The sequence below is a fragment of the Athalia rosae genome, chromosome 2 (assembly GCF_917208135.1).
Source record: "Athalia rosae chromosome 2, iyAthRosa1.1, whole genome shotgun sequence".
NCBI lineage: Eukaryota > Metazoa > Arthropoda > Insecta > Hymenoptera > Athaliidae > Athalia > Athalia rosae.
The window spans coordinates 4,279,187-4,300,730 of record NC_064027.1 but is presented as its reverse complement, the minus strand read 5'-3'; the positions used below and the strand labels follow the sequence as shown (position 1 = coordinate 4,300,730).

General features: G+C 45.3%; 1 protein-coding gene across 3 annotated transcripts in view; it reads left to right on the top strand.

Annotated features, from left to right (window-relative positions):
- LOC105692249 (TWiK family of potassium channels protein 18) overlaps positions 1-21,544 on the top strand; it is a 168,427-nt gene that overhangs the window by 71,036 nt on the left and 75,847 nt on the right. For 2 of the 3 annotated variants that reach the window (XM_020856048.3, XM_048649279.1), the window contains one exon: positions 6,619-6,874. The gene's annotated coding sequence lies outside the window, so the exon portion shown is untranslated. Of the gene's footprint in view, positions 1-6,618; positions 6,875-21,544 lie in introns of those variants that run through there. The other variant, XM_048649280.1, reaches the window with a different exon arrangement.

The following is a 21,544-nucleotide window of genomic DNA, read 5'->3' as shown; positions in this document are numbered from 1 at the left end:
TCCGAAAGGTGAGAGAGGAGGACGCGTCGGGGCGTAGCCTTCGGCTCGTTTTACTCGTCTCGAAAAATTTCATCCCCGACGCCCGCCGTTATGTTTCGACCGACCCGACTCCTCGATCCGCTGCTGCGTGTGATCTGGTTTGTTTATTTTTTTTTCTAACCAGTGCAAGCGATCGACGATCGATCGTCATTTGTGATTCTTTTTCATCCTACAGTGTTTCGTCTCTTTTTCCTTGAGGACAATCGCGTTCCCCGAGATGTAGATCTTTCGAAAGTTGATTAGTAATCTGTACAGAGTCTCGGTGGAATCCGTGTTAAATTTAACCGCTATCAGCGTTCTATTTCACCATTGATCTCCCGGAGTTTCAATCCTCTTATCTATCCTTTTGCACCCGCTGCAGCCCCGCGTACCATCCTTATCGACTTTTCTTAGACCTTATTTATAATGGAAGGGTTAGCAAGTATACGAGTATTACTCGGGAAAAGGGGCAAAAAGGGTGTGGAATATACGCCCTTCTTAGCTACGTGTCAGATATCCCGGCTTTCCCCAGCGACCTGTATCCTTTTTCTAGTTTTTTTTCTTTTCTTTTTTTTTCTCTTCTATCTTTTAACATTTTTTTTTCAACCCAGGATATTTACTCGTACACTCGGTACGTGTAACGTACGGACTTTGGGAGTTCGAATTTTTTTCCAATTCAATCAAACGAATTCGGCGAAAATAATCGCGTTATTCGTTCGTTATTTGTTGAGTTGATTCGTATGAGAAATTCGTGGAATAGGATATGGGGGAACGCGGGGCGGAAATGGGGTACCCGAAAAGTTTTTTTGAAAGGATCAAAAAAGACTTCAAACATTCTGGATTGGGTGGAAAAAATTTCAAATTTCACATAAATATTCACGGTGACAATTTATTATCTATTCAAACGAATTAACTAAAAATATTTACAGTTCAAAATTGCAACTGAAATATAGTTTTTAAGTTAAAGTCAACAACCTACGATCACATTATTTTTTTTTTTCGTTACTTTTTTGGAGGGTACCCCGTTTCGCCCCGCTTTCCCCTACAGGGCGGACGATTTATCGTTAGCCAAGGGAATATATCCGGAGGACAAGAAATTTTTGAAGAAAAAAAAAAACAAAAACAAATGTTGACCTTCAAATGATCTTGATTATGCTCACCGAGTGAAAAATACTCGTCGTACTCCCCGCCCCTTCGAATTACGAAACTTTTATTCGAAAGATTTTACCGAAAAAATTTGTCGTTCTCGAGATATTTTCTTGTCTCAAGACAAATGGTCGACCCCGTGTATTGTAGGTAATACATATATATATAATATAGAAACGTTGCTGCTCCGTTGATGAAAACGATTGTGTTCTCAAATCGTCGAGCGTTATCTTTCGTCTGTATCGTGCCGAATCACAAAAGAGCGAAATATAAATTAGATCGTTGCTCAGAGGGGGACGTGAGTGGAACGGTTTTTTCTTCGTCGACGCACAGAATGGGGAAGATCCGATAGATTCTTCTCCTTTTTGTTTCCGATTAAGCGGCGAACGACGAAACACCAAGAATTTTTTCGAACTCGCCCACCTTCGTCTCCGATAAATTTCGGGGTGATTCGCGACGGTATATTTAAACGTAGTTGGAATTTATATCTCGTCAGCCTTTCACCCCGCCGCTGATCCGCATTGTCCTTGTCGTTACGCGAGTGCGACGAGCAAAGGAGGGTGAATTACACCGTGGCGTAATCGCGTCAGGTTAAAAGCTTCGATGGTCGGATTTGAATCGGATTAATTTCACATTTTCCAGATACGAGGACGATGATTCCGAAGAAGTCGGGGAATTATGCGTCGCTCGTCTCATACATCGTGCATTTTTATCCAATATCGGGAAGTAGGTGAGAAGAAAAAGTGGTGTGAGAAACTCTCTTTGATTCCGAGGCGGGTGAAATCTAATTCACGTCACTCGATATGATCTACCGAGGCAGCTCCTTCCTCTACACCTTTTCCGAATTCCCCGAACCTACCTACCTGCTACCGCCGCCGCTGCCCCCCCCCCCCCCCCCCGCCTCCGACGTTTCATCCCCCTGAAACGCGACGGTGGAACGGGACGACGCTTTTACATCAGGCTTACCTTATTTATTAACCACTTCCCTCCGCCAAATATTCTTTAATTTCGTTACGTCACCCTCTTAGCATTTCTTTTCTGTTTACCCTCCAGCTGCACCGTGCCCGCGACGCGCTCTTCGCTTTTTCGTTAGACCGTATAAACTTTTTCCTCGTCTTATATACGGACACTCCCGTTAAATTTGCATGGGAAATTTTCAGAACTATTCAAAATTCGTTGACTATATGCATGTATATTCGTCCCCGGTGGTAAGAGGGTTTTTTTCCCAGCGGACAAAGCGAAACCCGCGCCGAAGAAGTTCGGAAAATTTGTCAAAACTTCCCCCTCGCCAGTTTCGCCGAGGAATCGCACAATTTTCGAAAATCTTGGCAAGCTTAACTTTTGCCTAATTCCCTCGGCCCTCGATACCGCTGTTCGTAAATTTTAATATCACCTGACGTCTACGTATCACCGCTCGATCGCACCGAAAGACCGAATTCGAAACGAAATGACGTTTCGCGGTGACTCGTAATCCAAGATTTAGTGTAAAACGATAAATGAATGCATGCAGGGATAGTTCCCTCCTACCGGGGGGGTCAAAAGGTCAGTTTCGTGCTTTGGCAGTTCTGGAATATTTGGGTCAAGCTGAATATTCTATGGGGTGTTACGACGGGACGCGGTCGGTTATCCGAACTCAAATGTTTGTCGGGTTGGCGATGCACCAGCCGCTTTTGCGGACAATGCTTTTTCAACGGCACGCGGAGCGTGACGGATTAATTTTTCATACATCTATACGGCGAGTTTCCTAATTCGAGTAGCCTTTTTAGCGAACCGAAAGGAAAAGAAAGAAAAGAAAATTTCCCCAAGAGTTCGGGCCCCGAGGGTGATGCGCGTATATATATATATATATATATATCCTATGAAGATGGGGTGAAAATGACGTTTGGTGACAAAGCGATTTTCAACGAGAATATAAAAACGGGGGGGGGGGAAATCTTTATTCTCGAGAGATTACAGAGTTCAATCCTTTTGTGCATTATCCGCTCTTTCGTTCGGACAATATTATCAAGTGCAGCCGTCGGAATCGGAGTGCAGATTTAATGAAACAGTAATGGGGTGGTCGTATAATAATCCGTGAAATTTCGAGAACTCTTTTCCTCCTCGTCTCGGACTACGGCTCCGCTCCGCGATCGCGAGGCACGACTGTTTGTAGTTTTCTATCGTTTCACGACAAAATTTCCTACCTATACGTACAATCGATAAACGTCCGCTCTTTTAATATTTGCAGTCTCCGAGTGCGGAATAATAATAAATAATATTTCAGCGCGACGAAATCCGATCAACGCGCGCGAATATCGTGAAAGCTGAATCGTCGAGAACAAAGAAAGCGCGGGAGGGGGGCTTGAAAAAAAATAAATGTACAAAAAAAAAAAAGAAAAAAGAAAAAAAGGCAAACAAAATATACAAACCGTTCTATAATGCGGTCCACGACAAGTGAGCTCGAAAAAACGTACCCATTCAGATTAAAAAACCTCTGGAAACCATAAATCCAGGAAGAGGTATGAAAAGCGCCCCCCGCACCTCGAAGAAATATTAAGCTCACAGCTGAAATAAGCGGCATGTAAATTATTACCCGGGGTTTATTATTTTTCGCCGCCGCGATCGTGTAATCGCGAATCCCAGAAGCCGATATGGTTCCGCTTCTCATTGTTGCGTTGGGTACAACGGCGGCGGGGCATACGTGTACGTATAAATTCATCGTTGCGCGATTTTATACGTCGCGAGTCCTGTCCTAGAATCCGTCTATTCCAACGTGTGCGGCTAACGGAGTTTATTTTCAATAAAGTTTTCCTTCATTTCCGCCGTGGGTCAAAGGTAACGTGTCCCCGTAAAATATTCCCTCGACGGTCGTCGGTCCTGACAAAGAAAAAATAATACGACGTGAACGCGAAAGAGAAAAAGAATAGCCAATTTCGGGGAGTGTATAACTCGGCTGTAAGGCAGACCTCGGTAAGGGCGGGGGGGTGGGGAGGGGGGGAAGCGAGAGGCGGCGGCGGTACACGGAGCGCCCGGTTTCGATGCATATATGCATCAGGCCCCACGGTAGGTAGGTAGGTATCTCTGATCCCCGATAGTAGTCTGAAACGGTTGTTTCACTCGTCAAGTGGTCAGTTGAAACGGGGAAAGCTACCTCGTTATTTTACCTCTCGCCCTCGTAAAACAAAGGACAATCGCTACGCGGCGGTCTATGTATGACATTACGTCGCGTACACGTGTAGTTATGCAGATACCCACCCCGCTACGTACGACATTCCGCTAGGTATATGCATATATACAATACGGGTACGTGTAACTACGTATAGTTATATACGCGCGTCCCCGCGCCGCCGCCGCCGCCGCGAAAGTCGAGCCCTTACGTGCACCCCGCGTTATTCCTCCCTCGGTCTATTATGCATGTGTCGTAGCGACGCGTGAGCGGGAAGGTTGGAAGGTTGGCCGGTGCGCGGAGGCGGCATGGGGGGGTGGGAGGCATCCAGATATCAGGTACATACATCCCGTACCCCTCGTCGTACACCGCCATTGTGGGCGCACTATCTTTCCGTGCCTCCCCCCCTCCCCCTCCCCTTCCCCTTACCATCCCCTGCGCTTCGCTTTCCTCTCACGTCTCCATCCCTCATTTAGTCTCTCTTTTCGCGTAGTATTCTCGCGTTCCCATTTGAATTTTACGACGGCGGTAGCAGCTACCCGGCTCTACCGCGCGGACCTACCCTCCTTATTTTCTCACCCCGATGCCCGAGTCCCGCGCTTATTCCCCCCCCCCCCCCGCCCGCCCTCGGCGGCTCCGTGAAAATGTTATTATTTGTCGACTCTTATCCGCCAGATGGTTGAAGGTGGTACGGAGTTATATTCGGCCGGATGGATATTAAATTTATTTATCGCCACTGAGAGGGTGTTGTTATTGTGTACCTGTGCGACGCTCGCCCCGAACGCGCTGGCGTACCTGCGGACCTTCCACGGTGCGGATTCGCCCGGTGCATATCGTCGTTGCTCGGGAGCGAAGGGATGTAGTGGGGAAATACGTGCGGGTTACGCTGCTTCCTCCCACCCCCCTATTCGAAAACGGAGGACTTCAATATCAGCTCCTCCGGTAGAAATGGTCGAAATTTTGAATTATTCAAAGGACGAGGGTGCAAACACCTAGAGAGTTCGTCTCTCCGCGTGCACAACCGGATTAGACGTATATAAAAATACGTATATATATGTATATATGAACTCTAGGAAAGCTGATAATACGCGATGTATATAAATGAAAACCTGCAGCTGCTAGGATCTCACAACTCTTTTCTTTTCTTTTTTTTTTTTCTCATCTCCTTCCTTCTTTTTCCGTTATTATCATTCTTCCCTTCTCCCGAGCGTCGAGACGAAGTCGCGAGAGACAATTCTCCTCCGACTCCCCACCTAATTGGGACACTGAAAAAAGTCGATTCCAGTTATTTAAATAACGAGAAACTACGTACCGTAGTTTCTTCCCGTATATACGATAAATACATATCCGCGGATCGTATATTTTGAATATATTACCAAGGGTTTCGGCAGCAATTTCAAACGCTATGTATGCAAAGGGTTCCTTCCCTTCCTTCGAACCTCTTTGCCTGCAGCGAGGGTATAGTAAGGAGGTACGCTCAAATTGGTCGTTATCAGATATTGTCGCATGGTCTCTCGTAAGAAAGCGCATTAAACGCGAACATCCTCCTCATACGGTAAGCCGGAGAAAATTTCTACGACCGAACCCGCCGTTGCCACGGATATTTTCCCTCTCCTCGTACCCCAGCGGCAATAAGTACACGCGTAGGGTACAGCCGCTCTGACCGGGCAGCCCAACGAGATTGTTCTACGACCCGGCGGTAGTTTCATCCAGTTTTACATACGCGTCGCGTTAACGTTGCGTCGCTACGAGTCGCCCGTCGTTGTTTTTTTTTTCTTTTTTTTTTTTTAAAGATATTCTCTCCAAAGTCCGGAGGTCGCGCGCGTATAATAAATACGAAAGCGCGTGCACGCATAGAGGTGTACGAGAGAGAGACGGTGGTAAAATGTGGGTGGATAAAGGGGTGGTTTTCGGATTCGCGGACCCTCGAGGTTTGCCCGCACGGAGCCGCAAGTCGAGCCACCCTGGAAAAGCTCATTATCATAAGAGCCGTGAGACTACCGTCGCCTGTACGTTCCGGCTAGAAATTTAGGTCGCTGTCAGGTGCCGGTAACTTCCTATCCCTCGACGCGTTTTCGTTCCGTAACCCAAACTGAAACACCCTCGTACGTACACTACCGTACCTATCAAAACACATTTCCGGCGACCGAACGACCTCCAATATTACGAACTCGCAGTTTTCACCGCACTCTTTACGGATCGATCGCGTCGGTCCGATCACGAACGAACGAACGAACGAACTTTATCCACCGTTTAATCGCCGATTATTCTTTTCAATTTTTTTTTTTTTTTTTTCAATTGTGTTTCAGATAGCGCTGTACAGGGTACGACGACGGTATAGCGGAGGTGGTGAGATCAAAAGTGTGTTAAGTGGTGTTGAATTGAATGCGGTGGACGGGAGAGACGAGCAACGACGCGTCGGTAGCAGGGAAGAGCCCGAGGCAACAGGCGCTCGGCCACGACGAGGCGAAGGTCTTCGACGGTCCGGCCAGAGGTCTTCGGTCGGCATGGCACCATGATATTGACGCCGAGGTCACCTGCGCGCACCCCCTGCTGCATGCCGAGGTGAGTCGCGTCCTTCGCAATTTTTTTTTCCCGTCTTTTCGACTTTCTTCGCACAAGTAGTTGTACACTTTTTTGTCACTCGCTTTAATTGGGACGTCGACGTTTTCCTCGAGAGGAGCGATAAAATATCGCGAAACGGAGAAGCCGTTATTCTACGATAGCGTTGTTGTACACCTGAATTATCGTTTTGAAAATTTATGCGCGTAAAGGGTTTGTTTCTTTTTTTTGTTTTTATTTTTATTTTATTTTTATTTTTACGTCGGCGTCGCGTATACCCTCGGGAACGATGACTACTCGACTGCGCCAAGGGTAAACAACATCGGACGGTTTGTCAAATATCCTAAAAATTCACCCCCTCGATATCTATGAAAAAGGGATATAAATTTATATGGAAAGAATTCGCGGTATGACACTCGAGGGAGCGAAACGCCCCCTGAAAACTGCACTTTTTCTTCTTATTTTCGAATCGTCCGTACGTAGAGTGGAATATTTTCCTCCGCCATTGATACCAAACGGCAAAGTTTTCGAGAACTTGGGCCACTTATCGTACGCACCTTTCACGTTTTCGCCCTCATTTCTTTTCCTCTTCATATTTACGACCTACGAACTCACGATGTCCCCGTGTACAGTTCCCTACGTAGATCTCGGCGATTCGCGTCTACCGGCGGAAACTTTCCAGTTTCGCTGCAATTACCGATCGTTTAATTTGTCGTGGCACTTTATATATACGTATATGTATATAATACGGGTGGTTTTGCCAGACGTTGAGACGACTCCGCGCTACCATTTTAGTTGCCAGAATTCACCTCGTTTGTGGATAGAACTAATGGCGGTGCAACGAGGTTGATCATTATTTGCTCACTCGAAACACGAGCGGCACTTTACACACCTCCTCCGGCGGCGATACGCCGACAATTAGCCGCGGCGATCGACGTTCGGATATTCACGATCTCTTTACGACCGAACCTCGATGGTTTTATGGGGTGCTTCGTCTCTCGGTGGAAATCGCGCCCGTACGACCCGATCGTCGCGCGACGCCGAGACGGACGGTTCCGGAAAAATAAATTCACGCGACGAGGTTCGAAAATTTTCGTTCCAAAAATCGCGAGAGACTTTCGCCGATTTTGCTCGCACGTTCGACGAGACTGCGTCATTGTTTCGCAGACGGTAACCCCTCCCCCCCCCCCCCCCGCCACCGCCGGTCGATCGGTCGGCGTGCAAGAAACTTTTGGAAAGCCATTTAAAATGTCGGAACTTTTGTCTAATAGCGGAGAGAGAAGTAATTTCGGAATAGAGAATCGCCCTGTTTATTCGTAGTGGACGGGTTTCCACGTAGCAATTTACGCGGCCATAAAACTATAAGTTATTGTAAAATCGAAGGGTGACGTTAAGTCGTAGACGTGTAATGAAATATACTTTGTGTATATACGAGTTATCCGAATCCGTTGGTCCATCTCCACATTTTATACATTATTTCAACAAACGTCCGTTACGACGGTTTCCCATTTTTCCGATTTTATGAGGTCCGCCGTTGCTGATTTATGAACGGCATCGTACGTACTATCGTACCTTCCGTACTATCGTAAACCGAGAGAGCGTCGTTCGATTTTTTAGGATTATAATAATATAAGGTACGTACGTTCGATATATATATATATCTTTCGTCGTGAAACGGAAGTGGGCTTTAGGTTCGAAGTTCGATGCTCCGCGAGGCTAACTTCGAGCCCCAGGGACCGCGGATGAAAGAGGACTTGACGGCAAGATTTTACAGGCGTGAGAACCTGAGGATCCCACCTGGGACTCTCGCCTCGGTAATGAAAGATATTCCAATATCTCACCTATCGGACTTCTTGCCCCGATAAGGCGAACTGAGAAATCGTTGCTACATTCACTTCGCCGAGAAGTATCTATCGTCCTTCTTCCCCTGTGGGTTTTTTGTCTCCCTTCTTTTTTCGATTTATAATCATATTTTTCTCTGATCGGGGGAGAAAATTATTCGCCTCAATCGCGGTCCACGTAGGTGTTGCGCGGCTGTTTTATTTCCCCGGTAACTTCCCATCTTTTTAACCATAAATCTACAGCGTATGGTGAGCCAAACCCTTCAAACTTCACCTACAAGTTGAGTTGAAAACTGCGATTCTGTACGAGGGTTATTTTTATCACCGAATCATCATCGCTCTCCTTCTATACCTACTCTGTCATTTTATTCCGCACGCATTATATATTTATGTATATGCATATTCTCTGTATTGCGTCGTTTCACATCTCTTGGGTTACATAGATGAGGAGGACGCTCGGTGAAAATAAAACTGAAAAAATCTTTCTCAACTTTTATTTACGTATAACGTACGTGCAGTATCACTTTTGCAATAAAACTTTGCTCGTATAATAAAAGAATAATTGTCCGACTTTGAATGGGGAAATTATTATCTCGGGGCATCAAACGTACAGCGTCGTCGCGTCGTCCGTTCCGCATTGTTTTCTCGGTCTTTGAACCGTACGTCGTCGGATTTTATTAAATTTCCCTTAACCGTAACCTCTGGAACGTTATCGTTGCTTTTACTCCACACCACGTACCTACGTCGCTCCGAGATCTTGTCATTTTTATTCTGAATCTCAGCCACCCGAAAGGGGCGTAGGAGAAGCTTCGAATTAGCTTCCATTAATCGCTGCATCGACTCGACGTCAAATATTATTTTCGAACGATCGAAAGCACCGCATCTGGATCAGGTGAGCACGTGACCCTCGTAACACTCCCGCCTACGGAATTCGGCTTGAAATTTAGCTACGTTTCCGAATCACGTTCCGCGGAGGGCATAAATTCCGCTTGTAACTCCCGCACATCCGTTTCCGCCGAACTGCAAAGCCTCTCGAAAAGGTCCGTGCGGAAGGTAGGGCGCGCTAAAGTTTACGGATGTGTCGTTGCGGCTGAAAAAAAAAAAAAGAGCGCTCGGCAATTTCGGCGAACGAGAGGATAAGCAATCGCGGGGGGTGTGTGTGCGATACGAGCACACGGCGTACTTTTTGAGTCGTCGTCAAAAGTTTAATTAATCGTTCAATCGCGCCGATCGGCCGTCTGGGGGACGCCGTTCTTCCTCGACGTTTGACGTATCGAACCGATCCAGGTACGACGATCCGGGCGGCGGTGAACGGGGGCGAGAAGTTCGGCCGAGGAGAGCCAAGCGAGCGTGGGACGAGCTGCGGCAGACGATATTGGGACGAGCAGCGTCGCGGACAAACAGCAATCCGTGCGGATAAATATTTGCCTCGAGCATCCTCGCGAGCGTCGCGTATACGTACATAACGTACGTATATATGTATATATTGTGACTTTGCCATTTACCAAAGCCAAGGGATGCGAACAGGCGTCCTGTGTGCGCCGACGCTTATCAACCCGCCGTTAAAGAACGATCGGTATTACGCTGTTTTCGCAGTATACACTTAGCGATATCGCACAAAAACGAAGAAACCTAAATTCGAAGGGTTTTTTCCCCGCTAATGAAATTAATATTAACGGCTACGTTGAAATGAATCTTGGAAATTTTCACGAGGGGTCGATTGAAATTAATCGCGATTATTTAATTTATTTCAAGATCAAGACGCCGTTCGGGGTTTCGCTACAGACGACGTAACGTACAGGGGATTCTACAGCGTCTGGCCGCGTGCGAAGTGCACCGAGTGCGCCCACCCCTCGCGTAATTGAAACGCGTCCGGCCCCGGGAAACAAAACAGTGATCAACCGCTGCGGAGTTTGATTAAAAAAATATTGTAGCGATTTCTTTCTCCCGACTGGCAATTAGCTATTGACTGAAAAATTGATTCGTCATTAAACCTTCAGCGTTCGCCTCGCAGCGCTTCGTGTATCCAACGGGTGCGGAGGTCGGACCCACCCTTCGTTCGGACGGACGACAATCGAGCGATCGATGAATCGAGTATACGAGCCGCGAGTAAAGTTGAAGCTGTCGCGCGAACCGTAACGTCCACACCGCGTGAAATAACACCGTACCGCTCTTTAAATCCGGCGGCTCAAAACTGCCGAAATATGATCGGATATATATTTTAGCCGAAGAAAACGAGAGCGGATAAACGGGGGGGGGGGGCCGGTCGTACGTATCCTACGGATGTAGGTACAAACGCGGTACGGTTGCGGCGCCAACACCGTGGGCACGCGCGACTTCGTCGAGTGGAGGCAATTGAACCGGGTACTTTATTTCTTTATTTTTTCATTTATTTGCCGGAATGCGAGGACTCCCCGTTTCGTTTCGTTTTTCCAACTGTTTTTCGAGCGCGGTTCAACTCTGGCGGGTAATCGACGTTAAACGACGAAACGGAACCTACGTTACGATCCCAGGGCGCACCGAGCGACCCGTGCGATGTACATACCTGGTCCAGTCGTTGTTACCGCGGTCGTTTGTATTTTTTGTATTTTTTTGTTTGTATTTTTTTTTTTTGGTTTTTTGATTTTTCTCTCGGGTTCGAGGCGTCCGAAGTAAAGTCGATCGTTCGAACTTATTGTTGGCCGTAAGCGCGACGAGCGAGCTCGACTTAATCTTCCTCGGAAAGGAAAACGGGTTTTCAAACTCCGGCGTCACTTCATAATTAATTTCGAAAGCGTGCTAAATTCAGACAAACTAGTCCAAGCGTTTATCTTAAGAGCATTATTTCGTTAGCTACTTAATTTCGCTACCGCCTGGCACCTCGCGCTCGACACCTCCCCGCCAAAGCCCAAACCCCGCGAAAAGCTTCCTGCTTCCGTTATTATCACTCTCGCGAAAACTCCGAGACTCGATTAGACCGAACCTTAATTCGGGGCTTATCGCCCTGCAATACCTACTTCGCAATTCTCGATACTCCGCCGATGCAAGTTGAAAATATTGTTCCACGAAGTACCTCGACGTTGTTCACTTTTCGTTCGTCTTTCGCGTCTGTACGAACTTTGTTTCATTTTTTCATTTTATACGTATGTATACGTGTATTCATTTTTCCGCTACATTACCTGCGAATTTTTCATCGACCGTGATTACGCCGTCTTATTTTTCATCGAGAACGCGGTGTTACGGGACGGGCAATCGACGTGCGGGGCGAAAAATGAAAATTGAAACATTTCGAACAATGTATACGCGGAATCGAAGAGGCAAAAAAATTCAATCAAATGAGAATCGATACTCGTTGTGAATTCGGTGTAAAAGATTGTTCGATTTTCTCTCCGTACCTTTTCGCTCCCCCTTCATTTATTCTTGATAAAAATTTGAATCGAACCTGTTTCGCAATCACCGAAACTTGTCGTCGCGCGGAAACATGTCACCCGGTGTGTATGAAATACCAATTTTGCTTTATGAACACTTTTTTTTTGCCGCCACGAAGAAATCTATCTCCTACGTATTTTTCTATTGTCGTCGTTTCCCCCCCCCCCCCCCCCCCCCCCCGCCCCCTTCGTAGTATACCTCCATCGATCTGTGTTTAAATTTAATTCCGCTGTTCCGGAGGGGATGAAAGTTTTCCACTATTTTTCACTTTGCTCTCGGCATAAATGCTATTTGTTCAGTTGATCCATCGGGAATTGAAAATCACGCACACATCGAAAGGGCGTACATAAATAATTCGATCGATGATTAAAAAAAATTAATTAATCGCAACGCCGGTTATCGGTTACCTACAGCGACGTCTGTAACGCACATATTATTAATTTCACTCGTAATCAAAGTTGAGCGACGAGTTAATCGCAAGATTCGATTACACGGCCGGTTAGGTTCAACTATTCGAACTCGACTATTCAGTTTTCCGTATTAATGCGGTGTAATTGATTTGTCTTGTTTAAAAAGTTCGCACTTGACGTGGCCGGCATGTCAGGATTAGTTGATTCAGTAGCGAAGGTATAGTTTCGATCACGCCCGCCGCTCTCTAACCGCCATATTACTACTTTAATCCGTTTAAACCGGACGCGAATCATCGTGACAATTTTAGTAAGTAAATTCCCATGGGTACGAAAATTGATGCGATAATCGTCATCGATAATTAGATTATATTCCTACCGGTTCGCCTGGCGAACGTGCCGTAGAAAATTATTACATACATACGTACGTATGCGCGCGTTTCCGTATTGTGTATACAGACATATGTTCGTAACTTCCGTTATTTTCTACGCACCGAATTCGGACGGAGCAATTTTCTGCCCGGCATTCGACGCGAATTGACGTTAGATTCCTACATGGAAAATATCGCCTCATCTTCTTTCCTTTTCCCAACACATTATTCGTTCCGGTCGCCCGGTAAACGCTGAGCGTTTCGTCGATATAAATAATGCATAAATCTTTCGCCTGCATAATTTTAAATTGTAAATTCGACTCTTCGCGTAGTTGTACTTAGAGCTTATTAGTAAAGCCTTCGCAGGTAGATGCGAGCTTCGCAGATGCGGCTCTCGTGAAATTTATCGTACGGATAAAACTTGAGATTCGCGCGTAAGAAAACTAAATAAGAAATAAGAGGGTAACGCCGAGTGAAAACTACACTCGTATAATGTACAAAACACACCGTGCAGAATTCACTTTTGCAAAAAGATGATACGCGTATAACTGTCACAATATATATACATATATAGGATGGCGTTATTGTTTGCACGCAGAGTCGGAAACTTAAGGTAAACTTGCTTAAGGATCTCAGCGTAAGACCAAAAGCAAAAAAAAAAAGAAAAGAAAAATAGAAAAACTTACCCGCCTTTTGTTCTTTTTTTTTTTTGTTTCATTTGATTTTTTTTTCGTCAACTCGCGCCCCAAGTTAAGAAACCTTAATGGAGGTAGTTACTAATATTCTCTCCGCAGGCTTCATCAATATGCAAATCACGGGAACGGTAGAAGAGCTCGCGGAAAGTCTGGGGGAAACTTTTGTAAACGAGATTTTGTCGTTGACTCGGCACGGCAACAATATTTTCCCCTTCGTTTCACGCTTCACTTATATACATATATATATGTATGTATATATACCTATATAACTGCAGAACCGGTTCGTGCACACCTCACACCCGGTATATGATATTTATCATCATTATTGTTGTTTAATTAATTTACTTTCATTGTTCCGCGGAGATGCCTCACGACCTTCGCGGAAAATCAATTACAACGGAGACCGCGATGAAACATGCGGGGAATGGTATTCCTGCCGCCGAGTAAATTTCAAACAAATTTGAAAAAAAAATCAAGAGATGTATAATAACGAAAAAGTGCACAATTCGTGATACCTAATTTCGAAATAAATTCAGCCAACAGTCGTTTGTTTGTTCTATTTAATTTTAGTTTTTTATTTTCGCTTTTTTTCCCCATCTTTCGTTTTTTAATTCAGAGCGACGTGGGGAAAAAATCGAGTGTCCGGTTATTGCGGGGGATGATTAATTACGAACTCCCTAAATTCATTCGTATAACTACACGTAGCGCGCGTTCGCACGTAATAACCTTTCCTTTTGAAATTCACGCCTCCGCTCCCCTCGCGCACTCGCGACGCACACAATCAAAATTGAAACGGAGGTCATACAGGTTGGAAAAAATTTCTAATGCTGTGTGCAATGATATGCGGTAATAAAAAGCACTCTTTTATCCCACCGGTGCGGTATAAACTACCACATCGCGGACGAATACGCGTGTAGATGTTCGCTAACACCGACGCCAATGGATTTGTGAAAATGGAGCTCGGGCATTTAATATTAAATAGTCTCTTTGCCGTAATTAACTGTTTAATTTAATGAGCCTTTTATACGTATCGGTCAGTTACATATTCTCCCTCCGTTGTTCGCCGATTCAACAACTATCTGCACAGCCGCGCACTGGTTTCGAAACGGTTCGGTTTTTCCGATGAATTGTACGACATCATCTCGACTGGCGCATATTTGTTAATTATTTATAGATATCGAAACCCAGGTACGTCAACGACGCGGTACAGAATTATCGGCGAGCGTGAAAACGTGTAACGAATAACGAAAAAAAAAAAAAAAAACTGCGACAATCAATTTTTTTAATTTCATCGCTTCGTCCGCCGGTACGTCGACGATGAAAATGGTCTGAAAAATACGAAACGTCCTTAATTTTCTTCCTACGATGGCGAATAATTCGAAAGCATTGTCTCCGTGTGGTCGGCAACGAGCGGCATTATGAATTCATCCGAATTCATTTGGAATGAACGAACCAATTGCAGATGGTTGAATATTCATAACCTTGGGGTAGCCTATAACTGCACGGTCGGATATATCAGCGCTAAAATTGAACGGTAAACATTTTCCATTCTAATGGTAATCGTGAGATTTGACGGATGTTGTACTTTTAGTTGGGAAAACGAGCGGATTATCGAATTTCATTCGGTTTTCAAAATATCAAAATATATGTCTTGCTTATACCGGTTGTAAAACAGCCTCGATAATGCGCGTGCCCGGATATAATATTTCCGAATTTACGAAGGGGGGTGTACAACGTCGATTCCACGACGCGACGTCGCGACGGTGCTGTTTAGCGTAGCTTTAATTTAATATGTTCCAACAACCGAATCAACTTCGGGTGCGAATGCGCGTGAATTCCGAAGAAATATATATGTATACGTACAGGTATACGTACACGCCCCCGTACCCATACCGCAATTCTCCCCCGATTACGACATTCGCTGAAGAATAATTGTAGAGTTTAATGACCGCGTGGTCGTTTCGATCCTTTTATCATGAACATGAAACGCGAGCATAACCGCTCCCGCTGCCCGAGGTCTACCGTAACGTTTAGATTGAAGCGTTTGAACGAACCCGGGTGAGCCGAAAATTCAAATCTTCGTAAAAAATTGGAAAAGCCGCTATCGATTTCCGGTAAAAAAAAAAAAAAAAAAACACACACTCACGGTACGTCGTAAGATTTGCTCTACGGTTGGGGAGAAAAGAAATAATGATTTGGAAAAAGCGACGCGGCGCAATCGCAAAATAAAACCGCATTTTCTGCTCAGGAAATGGACTTATTTTTCTAGTTTGAAAAATCGGTTAGATGGGTAAATTTGATGCAGTCGTAACAAGTCTTGATACAGGGGATGACGCAGAGCAATATGGGGTACCCCGAAAATTGTGTGATTTTTTTTCAAAATGATCGAAAAGGACTTCGAACATCATTCTGGATTTGTAATTTTTTTATTCTCTTTCTCTCGTGGATTCTTCGAGTACCTACCCCGTTTCGCCCCGCCTTCACCTGATGAAAGAATTCTTTCGTTTCTTTTCTTTTTTTATATCCAGCCTCATTCTCACGGATTCACGGCTGTAGGTACAGTAGGCAAATAACGTACGCAGGGAGACCCGGGTGATATCCACCGATTCGCTATACATACATAAAAAGTACGGAGTGAAAAAATGTTCGGGAATCGGGTGCGTTTATAATATCCCCTCGGATCAGTCGGCCGCAATTCGAGCCGAGACGCCTCGTATTTTTCACGGTTGAAAAAACTTTGAATGAAAATCTTATGTATGTACCAGGGGCAAAAATTTTTATTCTCAGATTATTTATTTATTTATTATTTTTTATTTTTTTTCTTCTCGCGCAACTGTCCAATTATTGTTCGCGCAATTTAATCAGAGTTTCTTCTTTTCCGCTCGCTGTGCCGTGGCTCGAGAGTAACGGAAACCGCGTGCTTGTATTTATGTATAGCAGCGAATATACGCGTATATTATACGCGCGTACATACCCATGTAACACGCGAACGAGGAGGAGTGCGAGGGCGGTGGATTAAGCTGAGATAAAGGGCATAAAACGAAACGTAAAAATGAGCCGAACGTTGGCCGGGAAAGAGAACAGTACCAACACATCTTTAGCCACGGTAACATTCGCTGGACGGTTTGCGCGAAAGGTCACGTGTCGCCAAACCGGCCGACACATTCGCATTCGGTTATCTCTCCGCGAGAACTGTATTATTATACATACATACATGTACATATATCCGGACGTATTCGAGCGTACGTGCATCGCACTCGCTTCGTTTTCCTACTCGCTTCGTATTTTGCACGAATTTTCATTTTTCGCGCGACTCGCAGGGTGCCGATATATCCTTGTCCGCGTCGGGGTTCATTCGGAGGAGATTTATGCCCGCTACGACCCACGCGAACGGCGAAGCGTCGCGCGTCCCCGTCGCGTCGTTAAAAAAATTTTAATCACGAGATTAAAGTCGCCACGTATACCCCGCCGTACCTCTGCGCGTACACCGACCGGTCAACCTGTCCGACGACCCGACGACCTACGCGGAAACTCGGCGTCGCGCCCCCTCCCTCCCCCGAACTTTTCGGCACCGCGGCGCTATAGACCTACGCGTATATTTCGTAGGCGCTACCGGCTGCGTTGCTCTACATATTCTAGAAGCTATAACGTTGCCAAGCTAGGGGAGAAGTTTACCTACCCGCGAGGACTGAACTCATCTACGGAGGTTACGCAGGGGTCGCGACAAACTCTGAATATATAGGTGTGTGTGTATATATAGATATATATGAAATTTATAGCCACAATTTGGGACGGGACGAAACGTGGCGAAATTGTACGTGCGACAACGAATATTAAATCACGTTGTAAGTCTTCCGCGAACTGAAATTCGTATCAAGTTTTTGATCGATTTGATAGAATTCAACGTCATTGACGGTTTCATGGACGGCTTCTGATCGTTCGATGTGACGAAGATCGATCAAATTTCGGGGAAAATTTTCACTTAGATATCGCATTCTAGCATAAGTATATCACATCTTTGGAATGCATAAAATATGTTGACGTAATCTTTTTTCTCTTTTTCCTCATCTCCATCGTATCGCGAAAAATGTGCATTACTCCAATGTTATGGGTGGTTCGATTGAAAATCTACGGTAAACTATAACGATTACGGTCGTAGAAGTAGAGGCGGGTAACAGACGCGCACGTGTGTCTTACAATTTGGTTTGTAAATTTCTATCGACCCCTTCGAATCTGTATTACAATAAACGCTCGTTCGTCGGTAGGTTGGTGATTCGTCGGGTTTTGTTGTACGGAGAACGTTGAGAAGCTTCGACGTGTGAACACCGTCGAAAACTACACTAAATCTTTCCCCCCCCCTTTCCGACCCCCTACAATCGTCCTTTCTCTCTCGCTTGCCGCCTCCGTAATAATCGAGAACTTGATACGGAGCGGTAATTAACGACAGAGCGCCTAGATACACCGAATTCGCGAGCCTCGAATATTGCGTAGTCATGGAATTATCAGAGGAGATCGGATGATCCCGCGGTGGTGGGGGGGGGGGGGGGGGGCGGGAATAAGAGCTGGGTCGGTTATTCCCGGAGCCCTCCAATTTACAGGACCTTAAGAATTTCTGTGAAGCTGTACATCCGCGACACCGCGAAGTACGTACCGCGTCACCCCCCTACGGTTTCGCGGTTCGCAAAATGGCCGACCGAGTACATTGGGTGGTGGTGTATCCGGTAACAATCGAGAACGGGATTTTATCTCGTAATTTTCATCGAGAGGAATCCTTAAGCGGTACGAGAAATCAGACGATATCCGGAATGTAGATTCTCGGAGGTCGAACGAACCGGCAGCTGCGCCTCAAAATCCGTGCGTCGTATTCGCGCGGTATCCGATGTTACCCGTGCATCGGTTGTACGCGAAAAACTCTTTTTCATTAACTTCGCGAGAGTCTCCAACCCTCGCGTTCTGACTCGGTGCCGGGAGATACGTCAGACGTCGAATCTGGGTGATTACGATAGCGAATGCGCTCTTGCCGAGCGCAAGACGCTCCTCGCTGAGTGGGAATGGCGGAGGGAAGGCGAATATAAAAAAAGAAGAAGAAGAGGGGAAAAGACGAGGCTAGATTCGTCCCCGAAACAGCGTGGAAAATTTCAAGCCTCGGGTACAGTGCCCTAGTAAGTCGTAGGCACTCTTCCTTGATTAATAACGAGAATCTTCACCGTCGTCGTTCGCGTATGCACGCCCGCCCCATTCGCGCGACCGACCTTCTTACCACCGGAGTAATTAATTGAAACTCGCGCGCGTCTCTCGGAATCTTTACGCCACCCGAATGACGTCCAAGGACGAACGTTGACGCTTCTCCGCGAATTAATCCCACCGCGTACGCCGATTCGATTTGCTTTTACATCGTAGAGACTCTACATCAATTACTTAATTTGGGAAAAAAAACAATTTCGAACGAATCGACGCGGGGAGGAAAAAATAAAAGAGACGGTTGAATCCTCCGTGTGGGACACGTGCAACTGTGACAATTGGGGGCGGAGGTAGCGTATGTGGTGGAAATCGCGAATGGCTGTAATTGCATCAGGCTCTGATAGCGGGTCTGATCGGATGGAACGCGTGTTAACGCTCGAATCTTTGGGGGATTGCAGTAGGTTCCTGGCTTCTCAAACTCCGCGAAAAGAGAGCCTCGGGCTCCCGATGGCTCCGGCGCCGCGATTGCGAAGAAGACCGTCACGCGTTAGGTGTGTTCTCACAGGCGACCCGAATCGCGCCTGATTTCGCGTCCATTTTCCCTTCGTTCCCGCGGTCGTGTCTCCGATTCCCCCAAGCGTCTTTCGTCTTTCTACTTTCAATCTTCTAGCTCACGCTAGATTTTTTTCCTGGAAACTCGTGTGTTTTACTCGCGTTTATTCCACTCGACGACGCCGCGAACAATGAGAGAAAAGAGCGCGGTATCGTGTACGTTTACATGTTCCGACGTCGTTGCCACGTTGTCGTTGGGAAATAACCGAAGTTACGAACATCCAGAGGATGAACTAACCGAATCTTCGCTTCGTTTGTTTTCAAGGACGAATCGGTCCACGAGCGAATTTCGAACCCTGGAGTTGGGGGGTTTTTGAGATCGTCTTACGCTCATCGCTCCCGTCAGACTTCGTCCCATTTCTCTCTTTCTGTCTCTCTGCTCTCCCGCTTCCCGCGCTGTCAACCTTTTTGTACCTTCGCTGTCTCATTTTTATTTATTTCTTCCCCGGATCCGAATAACGTTAGTCGAGACTTGACTCTGGTCCCGAGAAACCTTAATAACCGTCTTTTACCGCGTTCTCCCTTTGTGCGTGTCGTCGCATTGTGTGAGTTATCAATATTCTTCACACTGAAAGCCCAATCTTAACATATATTGACTCGGTAGAGGACTTAATAACCCTAGGAGTTCTAGAGATAGGGATAACAGAGAGGGAATCGATCGACGGAAAGAAAATCCATCCACTGTTACGAAATAGACGCGTTAAAGTTATCGTGGCCTTGGTTGTTATATGCTGTATAACTCGGTGCTAATTGCGACCATTCTTTTACTCCACGCGCACTTTTTTTTTGAGACCAACAAACGCGAAATTTGTAACAGCTGAATGAATTGAATTGAGCTGAGAATAAATCCCATCGCGATATCCTCGATACTCCGCATTGCAAAGGGATAAATGGGCGGTAACTCGATCAATTTTGCAGATAGACCAATTTGGCTTTCAGATTCGACTTCCTAAGATCAAGATCCATTAGAACAGCATAAAATTTTTTCGATTTTTGAGCAAAAAATAAATCATTTTTTTAATTTGGTTTAATATGCTTTTCTTACGTATTTTGATCTCAGGAATCCGAATCTGAAAGAAAAATTGATCTATCTCTAAAATTGACCGAGTTATCGCCAATTTTCAGCTTTTTAGGGTCAAAAATAAAAAGTTGATTTTTTAGTCTATGTTAATGTAATTTGAGCTCAGGAATCCGAATCCGAAAGAAAAATTGATCTATCTACAAAAATGACCGAGTTATGCCCGTTTTTTCGCATTTTTTACCATAAAAATGGACATATCTGGAAGAGAAAAAATCGTAGCTCAATTTGGACAACGGATTCGTGTTCCTGAGGTCAAAATACATAAGAAAAGTGCCATCCGATCAATTTTAAAAAATAAAAATTTTTGGCCAAAATTTGAAAAAATCGTAAGGGGTACCCCTTGGAAAAATCTCAAATTTTGACCGAAAATTTTTATTTTTTAAAATTGATCGTATGGCACTTTTCTTATGTATTTTGACCTCAGGAACACGAATCCGTTGTCCAAATTGAGCTACGAATTTTTCCTTTCGAGATATCCTCAAATTTATGCCAAAAAATGCGAAAAAACGGGGATAACTCGATCATTTTTGCAGATAGACCAATTTTTCTTTCGAATTCGGATTCCTGAGCTCAAATTACATTAACATAGACTAAAAAATCAATTTTTTATTTTTGACCCCAAAAAGGTGAAAATTGGCGATAACTCGGTCAATTTTAGAGATAGATCAATTTTTCTCTCAGATTTGGATTCCTGAGGTCAAAATCCATAAGAATGACATATGAAACACGTTAAAAAAAATGTTTATTTTTTACCCCAAAGTCGCTAAAATTCCAAGGGGTACCCCTTTGGATTTTTTCGATTTATGGGTCTCTCAAGACTTCGAGGGTTTCAGAAAAAAAATCAAAGATAAGTTTCACCAAGTTGTAAAAATATTTTCGAAAAAGTGGCCCATTTGACGCGGAATATTCGACTTACGCCTATACGAACGCGTAACCTTATTTCTGTCTTGGTACGTGAAGATGATCGGCAAAGGCGTATGCCAGCTGGCCCTCCCGATAACAACCACCCGCTGTATGGTATGACAGCGATATTGCTAAGTGATCGAGGAGAAATTGGCAATTTCGAAGGGAAATTAG